Source organism: Arachis hypogaea, chromosome 20, assembly GCF_003086295.3.
Source record: "Arachis hypogaea cultivar Tifrunner chromosome 20, arahy.Tifrunner.gnm2.J5K5, whole genome shotgun sequence".
NCBI lineage: Eukaryota > Viridiplantae > Streptophyta > Magnoliopsida > Fabales > Fabaceae > Arachis > Arachis hypogaea.
In genome coordinates this window covers 93900366-93913615 of record NC_092055.1, presented here as the reverse complement: position 1 = coordinate 93913615, position 13250 = coordinate 93900366, and the positions used below count along the sequence as shown (strand labels likewise).

The 13250-nt window shown below is 39.1% G+C and overlaps 1 pseudogene; it reads right to left on the bottom strand.

Moving 5' to 3' along the window:
- Window positions 1-9601: 9601 nt before the first annotated feature.
- LOC112786019 (uroporphyrinogen decarboxylase 1, chloroplastic-like) lies at window positions 9602-12048 on the bottom strand (annotated as a pseudogene).
- Between the last annotated feature and the right edge of the window lie 1202 nt (window positions 12049-13250).

Genomic DNA, 13250 nt, shown 5'->3' with positions numbered 1-13250 from the left:
TCCCCTCCCCTTCTTTCTTCTTCTTTCTTACTCCTCCACCCCCTTCCCGCCACTGCCCTCTGCGAACTACCACCCACCACCGCCAGCCATCCCAGCCGCACCACCCCCTCTCTCCCCTACCCAACCCCCTCCCCTATTTCACCCATTACCCTTCCCAAAGCCCCTACCCCCTAACAGCAGCAGCCGCCGCACCGGAGGTCACCGCCAACCACCGTGCCAACCACCGGACGCCACCATCACCACCACCCAACCACCTTCCTGCCTACTCTCCTTATTCAGCCTTCCAGGTTCTGCAACATGCAATCCCTTTTATCCGTTCGTAGTTCTTCTTATTTTTTTTCCGTTTCTGTTCATAATTAGGATAGATAGTCTTGCATGTTGTAGTGGATTTTAGGTTTTTAGGTAGATTAGGCTGTGGTTAGTGGCTCTAGGTCTGTTTATTTGCACTGTTCATGCTTCTGTTTTATCAAAACTGCAATTCTGCTATTTCCTGTGACCTTGTTCATATGCTGTGATTTCCTGCATTTGCTGCTTGTTACTCTGAATTTTCATGTTTCTATTAATTATAGGTAACTGCAGCAAGTTTTTTAATTCATATGAACTGCCTTATTTGCTGTTTATTTTCCGGGATAATCCAATTTTAGCCAGAATGCTGCCCAAATTTTTTTTATTGTTGTTTTCATTCATGTTTTGGTTTAGCAATCTGAACTCTGTTGTCCTCTACCTTAACCAAACCATTTCATGAATGCTATGGCAGACTTTCTTATCCTCTTTGATTTCCTGGTTTATAAACTGCATTTGTGATATTCTGATTCCAGTTCTAGGTTTCTTTATATCTATGTGAATCAACATCACCCTGTTTTCCTTGTTCGGTTATGAGTTATTTCTAGTCATAATTGTGAATCCTTGTTACATGGACTATTTTCTTTATGCCACTTACTTTAAACCACATTTTACTGACTCACTAATTTTCATTTTCTACCTTCTTTTTCAAATTCTAACCATACTAACCTTTTAAAATCTCTTTTCTGATTTTTCACTTTCCTCTAACTTTCTAACCATGGCATACTGACAATTTTTCTATTTAACTTGAATTCTGATACATTTTGGATTGAAAATTCTTCCTTTCAACTTTTAAACTACTATACAATCCTTAATACACCATTACTTAACTCATTTACCTACTTTCCATTCTCCTTTGTCGCTTTGAGTTTTCTTTGTTTAATTGCCTATTTGCTTCCCTATTTTTATCCATATCCTGGTTTCCCATTTTTCAGGATGTCTGCCTTACAGAGGAAAGGAAATGGCAAAGCTACTGGCAAGCGCAAAAGAGGAGATTCATCCCAATCCATCATTAACCTAATACATGATTTCTCATGGCGGGAGAAGAACTTTACACAGCAGGAAAAAGCTGACCAGCTGCTCCCTGCAAATAATTCAATAAAATTTGCAAACCGATACTGTGAGCTAAAGTATCCGGCATTTGCAAACTCCAGGAATCTATACCTGGAGAGAACTCTGAAGATTCCAGAAGTACTCCAGCAGTACACCACTGAGAAAATTAAGCAAAGAGGCTGGTTCTTTCTAGAGAGAGCACTGACAGAGGTCAATGCATCTTGGGTCCGGGAAATCTACTGCAATTACTACATCACTACCCTAGATGCAGTGAACCTGAGAGGAAAGCAGATTCTGGTCACTGAGGAGGCCATAGAGGACATTCTCCGGCTCCCAGCCAAGTCCGATCAGCTTGATAGTTATCAAAAGGCTGAGGAGGACATGCGCCTGATGAAGTTTGATTGGGATGCTATGAAGGCACGGATAGCTCTCGACCCAACTGTTCCTTGGGAGATGGGTTAGGACACCACCATGCCTAGAGGGATCAAGAGGGCGTACTTAAATGATGAGGCTCGGTTATGGCACCAAATCTTGAGCAACTATATGATGCCAAGTACTCATGAGACAGAGATCCCAGCTGCTATGATTACCCTCCTATGGTGTGTGATGGAGGGTAAGGACCTTTATCTACCACGCTTTATCCGGCATTATATGGCCAGGGTCCACGTCCGAGGCACCCTCCCTTTTCCGTATCTGGTTACACAGCTAGGCCGTCGAGCTGACGTGCCATGGGAGGATGCCGATGAGAGACCACCAGCGGCAGACTACAGGAAGATCATTCCTCATAGCAGGAACTTCCTAGCTTTGGGCTACAGACCACCACCCTTCACTGCTACTGATGAGACAGCCCCACCGTCTACTGGACCCTCTTCATCCACGGCTGCCCCTGCTACCACTACTGCACCTCCACCTACCTCTGAGCCCGTATATCGCCTCGTGCACCGCCTATTCCGACAGCTTGATCAGATGGAGCGCCGTAACCGGTGCCGATATGAGAGATTGGAGCGTCGCAGCCAGCGACGCTATTCGCATCTGAAGCTGATGATTCGACAGGGTGGTGACATCCCCTCCGAGCCCGACACACCATCAGAGCCATCAGAGGAGGAGGAGGATGAGCCCCAGAAGGAGACCCATCAGCAGGCAGGTACAGAGCAGGCTGCACCACATCAGGAGGTTACGCATCAGATCGAGGCTGCAGATCGAGGTTACGCACCACATCAAGGTATGAGTACTTTAGGTGGGGCGGTAGTGGCTTTAATTCTAGCTTTTGCTCTTGGCTTGTTACTTGAACTTCTTCACTTGGATCTTCACTATCTTCTTCAACCATATGTTTCTCATCTAGCTTTGCATAATGCACTTCTGCCACAATGTTGTCAATTAAATCACACCGGAATATGAAATGGTTCTCCGGTGGGTGCCTCATTGCTTCTTCTAGGCTAAAACTTACAACATTCCCATCTATCTCAAACGAGTAGGTTCCCGAATGGGCATCCAACTTGAATCTAGAGGTCCTCAAAAATGGCCTCCCAAGTAGGATAGATGATGCCCTCTCGGATTCACTTGGTGGCATCTCAATGATATGGAAATCAATTGGAAATATCAAACCCTTTATGTTGACCAACACATCTTCTGCAATACCCATCACGGTTATGATGCTCTTGTCCGCCAAGACAAACCTAGCCGCCGACCGCTTCAATGGTGGGAGCTTCAATAGATAATAAACGGAAAGAGGCATAATGCTAACACATGCACCAAGGTCACACATACAATCAATGAATTGGACTCCATCAATGACATAAGAGACTAAACAAGGACCCGGATCAACATACTTTTCCAGAATGGCTCCTATTAAAGCCGAAATAGAACTTCCCAATGGAATGGTTTCCAACTCATGAATTCTATCTTTGTTCATACACAAGTCCTTAAGAAATTTCGCATATTTAGGTACTTGATGTATAGCATCAAATAGGGGGATAGTTACCTCCACTTTCTTGAACATCTCTACTATTTTTGGGTCAAGTTCTACACGCTTCTTAGCCTTTCTTGCCAATGTAGGAAATGGGATTAGTTGAGCCACTTCCTCTAAGACTTGCTCCTTTCTAGGGACTTCACTCCTTGGTTGAGGGTCTTTATCTTCAACTATCACATGTGCTTCCTCTTCCTCTTCAATTTCTTCTATCTCAACTCCATCTTCCTCTTGAGCAGCTATCATTGGGCTAGGTGCCTTTGAGCCCTTCTCTTTCAATTGAGTTCCGGACCACAAGGTTATGGCGTTGATGCCACCCTTGGGGTTGGGTAGGGGTTAAGAAGGTATGGCACTAGAGTTTGAGGCTTGAGGAGTAGACGTAGAAGGTGGCTCCATGCGAGCAATGAGAGCTTGTAGGGTGGAAGTAAGACCATTGAGACTTGAGTTGAGTGTATTTTGGAGTTCTTTTTGCCCTTGGAGTATGGATCGGAGTGTGTCATCTTGATTTAGAGAAGTGGAAGGATAGGTGATTTGTGGTGCTTGTGATTGGTTGGGTTGGGGTAGTTGTCTATGAGGTGGTATGTAGGTTTGGTAGTTCCTTCCTTGGTTTGGTTGTTGGTTTAGAGGGTTTTGTGAGTACCGATTTTGTGGAGTGTTGTTGTTCCATCTTTGGTTGCCCCCATTGTCCCTACCTCCTTGTTGATAATTATCCCGCCAACCTTGATTAGAGTTGTTACTCCCTTGGTTATAATTGCCTCCTTGTTGGGGGTACCTTTGGTTGTAATTTCTCCCTTATAAATGGTATCCTTGATTAGGGCGTTCATAGTAGGAGCGATCATAAAAGTTGTGGGTAGCCGCTAGAGTGTTATTTTCTTGGAGACTCGGACATTCATCCGTGTAGTGGGAGTAGCATGAGCAAATGCCACATACTTTTTGGGAGACCAATTATTGGCTTTGTTGGTGTTGAGGAGGTGGTGGAGGTTGTGGTTGATTCACTTGGAGTTGCTTTAGAAGACTTGTCATTTCACACAAGGTCTTGGTAAGAATGGCGGTCTCGCCACTAGAAGAGACTTCATTCACGGCCTTTGGGCGATTGACTCTCCGTCTAGCATGTTGAGTGGATTCGGCCAAGTCGGTAATGAGTTGCCATGCCTCCTCCGCCATTCTATACTTAGACAAAGAACAGTTGCTTGAGGCATCCAATAGATTCTTATCTTGCTCTCTCATGCCTTGGCACACATAGCTAAGCAGTACTTGAGTGTCAATCATGTGGTTCGGACATGAGTCAAGAAGTTTGTGGAACCGCTCCCAATACTCATATAAAGTTTCCATCTCGCCTTGTATAATACATGAGATTTCCTTTCTTAGCTTGTCCATCATTTCTACGGGCATGAATTTATCAAGGAATTCTCTTCTAAGCAAGTCCCAATCGGACACAACATCACTAGGCAAGGTATAAAACCACTCCTTGGCTTTTCCCTCAAGAAAGAAAGGGAAGAAAAATAACCATATGGCCACTTCATCGGATCCTTCCCGCCTAGTGGTCGAGCATACACCATGAAAATTCTTGAGGTGTCTAATTGGATCTTGTGCAGGAAGTCCATGGAACTTTGGTAGAAGATTGATGAGAGCGGTCTTGAGTTCAAAGTTTGCATTCAAGTTAAGATGAAGCACATGAAGAGGTTGGAGAACAAAATCCGGTGCACCCACTTCCTTGAGAGTAACTCTCCTTGGAGCGGCTATATTGTCAAAACCTATATCAAAAGAAGAACTATTAGTAGTATCAACGGAAGAGTAATTAGTGCCTTCGTTGAATGACGATTTAGAATCCACCTCGGATGTGCTTGGTGAATTGGTAAAAACCTTTTCACCTTCCTCAAAGGTTAACCGCCTCCGAGTTTGCCTAATATGAAGCAAAGTCCTTTCAATTTCCGGATCAAATGAGGCTAAGCTCGGATTTGGTAATGATCGCGTCATACAATGAAGGAGAGAAGAAGTTCATGACATCAATTGGTATCTAAGCAAAGTCTAATCCTAACTAACAATCAAGAGAGAAATACAAGTATTCACATATTAACATATTCACACTAATCAATAGAATGGCACACATAAGCAAATCCCCGGTAACGACGCCATTTTGATGAACCGAAATATTCTTATGCCGGTTAGAAATTAGCAATGAATCCAATCGTGAGTATAGTCTAACCAACACGCAAATATCGCATCAAACAATTCTAAAATCTATGACCGAGAGTATTGATCCCGGGTCGTTCTCCCTAGGAATTTCCTAAGAATGCACATCATTGATTAGGAAGTTTTTTGTGGTGTTGAGAGTCGGTGCTAGAATTCAAGCTATCGAAGGTAAACAACAATTAATTGAGATAAAGACCTTGGCTAGGGGCAAGTATTGGAAGTTCCATCATTATAGTTTCCTTCAATTATGATAAGAATTGATTATTGCTTCACTTAGTTAACCCCCTAATAATGGAGGAAAGTCAAGTGAGAGTAACTAACTTGAGTCACAAGTCCTAGTCTCACCCTAGGAAATTCTAGCTTTAGTGCACTCCAAGTCAATTAGCAATTCTCAATTCCTAGTCAACAATTGATATCCACTACTCAAGTGTCTCCAATAACTCAACCCCTAAGCCAAGTAAGAGAAATCTACTCCATAGCTAGGGTTGTCATTATCACAAATAATTGGTAGGCAATCATAGAAGACATGATGTAATTGAGAGAAGAAAATTGAATTAAAGCTATCCAATCCAAACAATCATCAACAATCAAGCAATTGAATGAAATTCCTCAATTCATTAATCAAAATTCAAAGTAGCAAAGTCAAACAAATCTAGATCTAAGAGATTGAATCAAAAGAGCATCAATTGAGAGTAGAAGAAGAGTAGATCTACAACTTGTATAAAAAAAAGTGAATTAGCAATGGATCTCACCAAGAAATCAAAGGAGAATTGCAATGGAGGAAGTGAAATCCTAGAGAGAAGTTGGAGTTTCTCTCTCTAAAAACAAAAATGTAACTAACTACACAAAATATTTAGAATTATGACTAATTGTCCTAACACTCCTAATCCTTGGACTTCTTAAGCTTTTCCCTCCAAAATTCTGCTCCAAAACAGGGCCTGGGACTCCTTGAAATCGCTGGTCACATTTTCTTCTAAAAAAATCATGTGCGCACATCGGCGCTTACGCGCACTGTACGCGTACGCGCACCTGGGGTTTTTTGCGATCTGCGCGCAGGTGCATAGTGCACGCGCGCGTCCAATGACTTGTGGCCAAGCCATATAAGCGCTCCGGCTTCTCGTCTCAGCTCCATTCAGCCAGCTCTGGGGGTACACATCCGTGTGTACGCACACGGTATGCGTGCGCGCACATGCCCAAGTTTCAAAACTTGCTTTATTCTATGCTCCTTCCATTCATGCATGCTTCCTTCACTCCTCTCAGCCATTTTTGCCCTATAACTTCTGAAACCACTTAACAAACGGATCAAGGCATCGAATGGTAATAGAGGAGGATTACAATATATCAATTTTGATGCAAAAGAAGCATGTTTTCATCTGAGGCAAAATGGGAAAAGGAACACAAAATCATGCAGTTTTATATAATAAGTGTGGAAGATCATTGATAAAAATCTTGAATCTATACATGATAAACCCTAAAAACGGGATTTATCACCTGGTCAGCACCACACCTCCATAAATATGGATCATCCCATATATAATATTTAGACTCACTTTTCAGCTTGTCCCTTTGATGTTTAGTAAAATTGGGAGGGAAAGTATGGCTAACTAGATAATTAGCTGCAGGTGCATACCAAGGAACCACTTCAGATACTGCATGCAAGCTATCGAATGGAAAAGCGTCATTTATAGGAGTGGAGTCATCCTTAATGTGCTCAAGGCGACTCAAGTGGTCTTCCACTAAATTCTGGTTACCACTCCTATCTTTAATTTCCAAATCAAATTCTTACAGCAGCAGTATCCAGCGTATCAACCTTGGTTTGGACTCTTTTTTAGCTAATAAATATTTTAGAACTGCATGGTCTGAGTACACTACCACCTTAGTACCAAGTAAATAGGCTCGGAATTTATCCAGAGCAAAAACAATAGCAAGAAGCTCTTTTTCAGTAGTAGTGTAATTAGACTGAGCAGCGTCTAAGGTCTTGGACGCATAAGCAATTACGAAAGGATCCTTACCTTCGCGCTGAGCCATCGCCGCTCCTACTGCATGGTTGGAGGCATCACACATAATTTCAAATGGCTGGCTCCAGTCTGGTCCTCTCACAATCGGAGCTTGAGTCAAGGTGATCTTCAGCTTATCAAACGCTTGCATGCAATCCTCACTGAACTCGAACTCAATATCTTTCTGTAGCAGTCTGGATAAAGGTAATGCTACCTTACTGAAGTCCTTAATGAATCTCCTGTAAAAACCTACATGGCCAAGGAACGAACAGACTTCCCTCACGGAGGAGGGGTAAGGTAAACTAGAAATGACATCTACCTTTGCTGGATCTACAGAAATACCAGTTTTGGAGACAACATGTCCTAGAACAATCCCTTGTTTTACCATAAAATGACACTTTTCAAAATTCAATACAAGGTTTGAACTAACACACCTGTCTAATACTCTAGCTAAACTATCCAAGCAGAGGTCAAATGAATCACCATATGCGCTAAAATCATCCATAAATACTTCCATACAGTTCTCAATAAGATCTGAGAAAATACTCATCATGCATCTTTGGAAAGTAGCAGGTGCATTACATAAGCCAAAAGGCATTCTTTTGTATGCATACATTCCAAAGGGACATGTAAAAGTATTATTTTCCTAATCTTCAGGAGCTATATGAATTTGAAAGTAACCTGTATAACCATCTAAAAAATAGTAATGGGATTTACCTGATAGGCAATCAAGCATCTGATCAATAAATGGCAAGGGGTAATGATCCTTGCAAGTTGCTTGGTTGAGACGCCTATAGTCAATGCAAACCCTCCATGAATTCTGCACTCTAGTTGTCAGGAGCTCTCCATGCTCATTCTTTACTGTTGTGACTCCAAACTTCTTGGGCACCACTTGTACTGGACTGACCCATTCACTGTCTGAGATGGGGTAAATGATATCTGCTTCAAGTAGCCTGGTCACTTCTTTCTTGACAACTTCTAAGATGGTGGGATTCAATCTTCTTTGGGGTTGACGGACAGGCTTTGATTCCTTTTCTAAATATATTCTGTGCTCACAAACTTGAGGGCTAATGCCTACTATATCCGCCAAGCTCCACCCAATTACTTTCTTGTGCTTTCTCAGCACACTGAGCAGTTGCTCTTCCTGTTGGGAAGTGAGTTCCCTTGCAATGATAACTGGGAACTTCTGATTATCCTCAAGGTAAGCATACTTGAGGTATGGAGGAATGGGTTTTAATTCCAATTTCTGCTCATGGCTAGGCTCTGGATCATCCGGGACTAGTGATAATGGCAAAATGTCCTCATTGTGTTCAGAGGGTGTCCCCACACACTACAACAAATAAGGATTTTTGCAACGGTAAAAAATCATTGCCGTAGATTGAAAAACCATTCCAGAAACTTTAGGCAACACTTTGGCAACGGTTTTTGACCTGTGGTATATGCGGCCGTTACCAATGCTCAAAGGCAACGGTTTTTTACCTAAGGCAACGGTAACAAAAAAACCGTTGCCAAAGTTACTGGTATAGACAACGGTTTTGACAATAATTTTTAAAGAACGGTTTAAAACCGTTACTAGATAGGCAACGGTTTAAAACCGTTCTCTTTCATGACGTAACGGTTTAAAACCATAACTGGATAGGCAACGGTTTTAAACTGTTGTAGTTTTATTATTCACTATGCCAACGGTTTTAAAGCGTTGCCATTAGTGTCATTTTTTGGCAATGGTTTTAATACCATTGCCATTTTTTAGTTGTCTTTGACAAAGGTTTTAACACCATTGCCTTTTGTTACTTTTGACAATAGTTTTTTTTAATATAATTCTTTATTTACAAGAATTTTCTCATGAATGAAATTAGTTCCAACTTTTTTTTAATTTAGCGTTAATAAATAACTTAAACTATTTGAATGAAATTACTAAAGAAAACTAATTGAACATTTACCATCAAATTTGACTTACAAAAATTGTTGTAAGATCCACAATCACATTATATATCATTGCAAAATAACATAATACTAATCTAGGTCATAACTACTTTTATTTATATCATCATCATTTTTCAAAATACCATAATACTATAACCTAAGGGTGGCAATTTTTTCATTTTTCTTCAACAAAGTTGGTGTGGTAACTTAGCTTGAGTGGACTCTCTTGGCTTCAATGGCAACTGCTCCACATAAAGAACTAGAAAGAATCTTAAATCTGCTCTTCCATTTGCCATATCCACAGTTCAGTCCAGCCCAATAACATCAACTCCAGTATCTTTCATACGCTCAAGAAGGCCACCATTTCCATTTATATAAAGAACAATCGGTGTCTCAGGGTATCTTTTCTTGACCAAATCTATAATCTGGATGTTTAGAAATCAGTACATGGCAAAAGAGGAAAAAATATGGAACAATAGCATCTTGCGCCCAAAGTTCAATTCGAAAATATTTTATGCTTTATAAATTATGATGATGCACTAACAGCAACATAGTTTCAACTAAATAAAAAAGTTTGAAGGTGTAGCCTCTGATTTGGACTTTCTCTCCAAAATTCAGAAGACCAAGATCAACATCCAGTGAGCTTATTTACCACTCGATGCTTACAAATTACAAGCTCTTAGCTCATCTTATTATTTACCAACCAAATGACAATCATGAAAGCTTGGAACAAAACAATAATTTACATAAAACAAAACCTGTAATCATTGCAAACCTTTGAAAGCGACACATGGTTTATCTAATTCAAAGATTCAACTAAACAAATAAGCAAAAGTTAAAATACATACACTTAATCTTGCTATGACATGGATCCCAAATAGAACAGTTTGAAAAATTAGAATATAATTTCAATAAGATGAAAATAAATGGGAACTATTTCTACATTACCTCTTTGATATAAGACTTTGACCAGCGTTCCCGCATATCAGGTGGTAGTTGTCCACCCCATGAATCAAATATTTGTATGCAGTGAGTCCCATACTCCACTTGAAAAACAACATAATCTGCTATTGCTTGCCCCAAATGAGAGAGCAGAGTCCGCAATAAATGTGGTGCTGTATGGCACATACTCTTAATGGTTGTATAGGTGCGTGTTGTACCCCCTTCTACTATATATGTTGCTATTGTCCAAGGTGCTCCCATGAAACCTAAAACGGAAGCATCACCACCAACCTAAGTAAAAAGCAATAAGTAAGGAAAACGGCTCCTTTAAAGGATAGCCATGATATATAGAAGCGGTAATGCAACTAGGTTTACCTCCTTGCGTAGTTTCTTGAGTGAATCTCCAATAAAACTGAGCTTTTCCAGGTCAATTGGATGCAGAGCCTTTAGTCCCTCCTCAGAGTGTATTGGGGACTGAATAACAGGTTCTCCTCTGGCAGCCTTCACCAGCAGAGGATCTGAAGACAAAATCACCACAAAAATCATGAATTTCTGTTGCTTAAATGAAAAAGACTCAAAAATACCTGAATTACCCTCTCCTAGAACCCTATAACAATTTGCACCACTATCTAAAATAACAAATTTGTTAAAACTGAATGCTATTAGGAACCAGCAATGTTACCTTTATCATCACACAGATAAAGTAGCTACATTACCACTTCAAAAAATAAATGAACTGAAAGAAATATAAAAAAGAAAAAGAAGTTAAATTGAACAAAATGAAGAGCATAATGAGAAGGAAAAACTGTGGTACCGGAAGAAGAGGCAGAGCAAGTGACTGAGAAGTGCGGTTTTGGGTTGAAAGGGAGTGAAAGTGTAGCATTTAAGGAATTAGAATGTGGAAACAAAGTAAAAAAAAAAAGAACAAATTAAGGTTGCAATTTGTACCTGAAAGGAGCTTTTGAAGAGTAGCACAAGCTTCCTTCCACGCTGGCCTTTCAAGGATACAAACTTATTTAAATTAGGATGTTTCAATTACAAACACAACATGGAAACCAATTATTGTCCTATGCAAGAATTTAGCCATATACTCGACCATTAAAAAAACTTCTCATCATCAGATTGCACAAGCAGCGTTAGATTCAAAGGAAAAAAATGCCCAAATTATTGTCCTATGCAATGAATATGAAAGTAAAAGAACTAAACCACAATGTCAAGCTACTAATAATAATGAATAACTGACCTTTGCCAATGATCAGACCAAGCTGCTTCAAGGTAAGTGTAAGTCCATTTTGGTGAAATTGAGCATGAGGGCAATTGGAATCAAAACAAAATCAGAGCAGCATTGCCTGAGAACCAGTTACATACTAAATCAATCTTAAAATCAAAATAAAATCACAACACCATTTCCAAATAAAATCAATATTAAAATCAAAAATACATCAGAACAGCATTATACCAAATCAACATTAAAATCAATATTAGGCGATAGCAAAGTAACTCGCAAGGTAAAGCTCACCAGGACAATGGCGATCCAGACGCCAACGGCGGCACACAGCTCAACGGCGATGGCGAACCCAACCCCGCCAGCGACGGCTTGGCAGCAACAGAGGCAACCTCCTCCTTCCTCATCGTGTTTCTCTCTCTGCGCGAACCTTTTCTCTCTCTCTTCGAGCTCCTCAATGGCGGCAGTGATGGGAGGTGCGACGGCGATGACGAGCTCGACGGTCAGGACCTTCAGCGGCGGTGATGGAGTCCTCGACGATGGTGGCTACTTCTCCTCTCTCGCGCGCACTCTTCTCCGTCTCCACGGAACGGCGGCGACAGGCGGGCAGGGCGTAGAACGGCGCGCTCTTCTCCCTCTCCTTCCCTTCTTCTTCCCCGATTCTCCCCTTCTCTTTTTTCCTTTTCTTTCTTTCCCCCTTTACTTCTGTTTCGTCTTCTATTTCGTTTTCTGTATATATGTTTGAGGATTCACGGTAAAAAATTTAGGAATTTTTTGAAATTAGGATTTTATTTAGTAATTTTAGAATCATGGTAAAATATATATGAATAATACAATAATTTTATAAAATATTTGAGATAAAATAATAATTTAAAATTTAAATTTAATATTATAAAGATTATTTTTAAAATGTATAAAATTTTATTCATTAATATATTAATGAGTTAAAATAATTATTTTTAATTTAAATTATAAAATAAATATATTAATTATATTTTATAAAATATAATTTTAAACCTAAAAATATTAATTATTTAAATTAAATAATATAACTTTTCATCATTTTTCATCGTTAGAATTTTAATTTCAAGTTATATAAAATAACTAATTAATAAAAATTACACAAGAATATTAATTAACTTAACTCCAAATATTAATAAAACTAATTTAATTATTCTTAATAGCTTAGTTTATAAAATAAGGAGTTCAAATTAATAATAAGTCATAACTTTTTCATAATAAAAGTTACTTAAATTAAATTGTACAATTTTTTTATTTTTTAATTATTAAAATTATACAAAATATTCCATTATAATAAAATTACTTAAGAATATTAATTTATTCAAAATAAATTTATCTCTGAATCTCTTTAATTATTTTCTAATAGAATAATTTTTAAAATTATAAAGTTTAAATTTAATAAGATAAAATCACAATTTATTCATATTTAGATTTTCAAAAATGCGAGATATTATATTATATATTTATAACAAAAATATATAATATTTATTAAAATTTATTTTAATTTTATTTTTTCTAAAAATAATGTGTTATATACTGATAACAATAGTTTTTGAGTATTTTATAAATTTAGTATTTATAGAAAAAA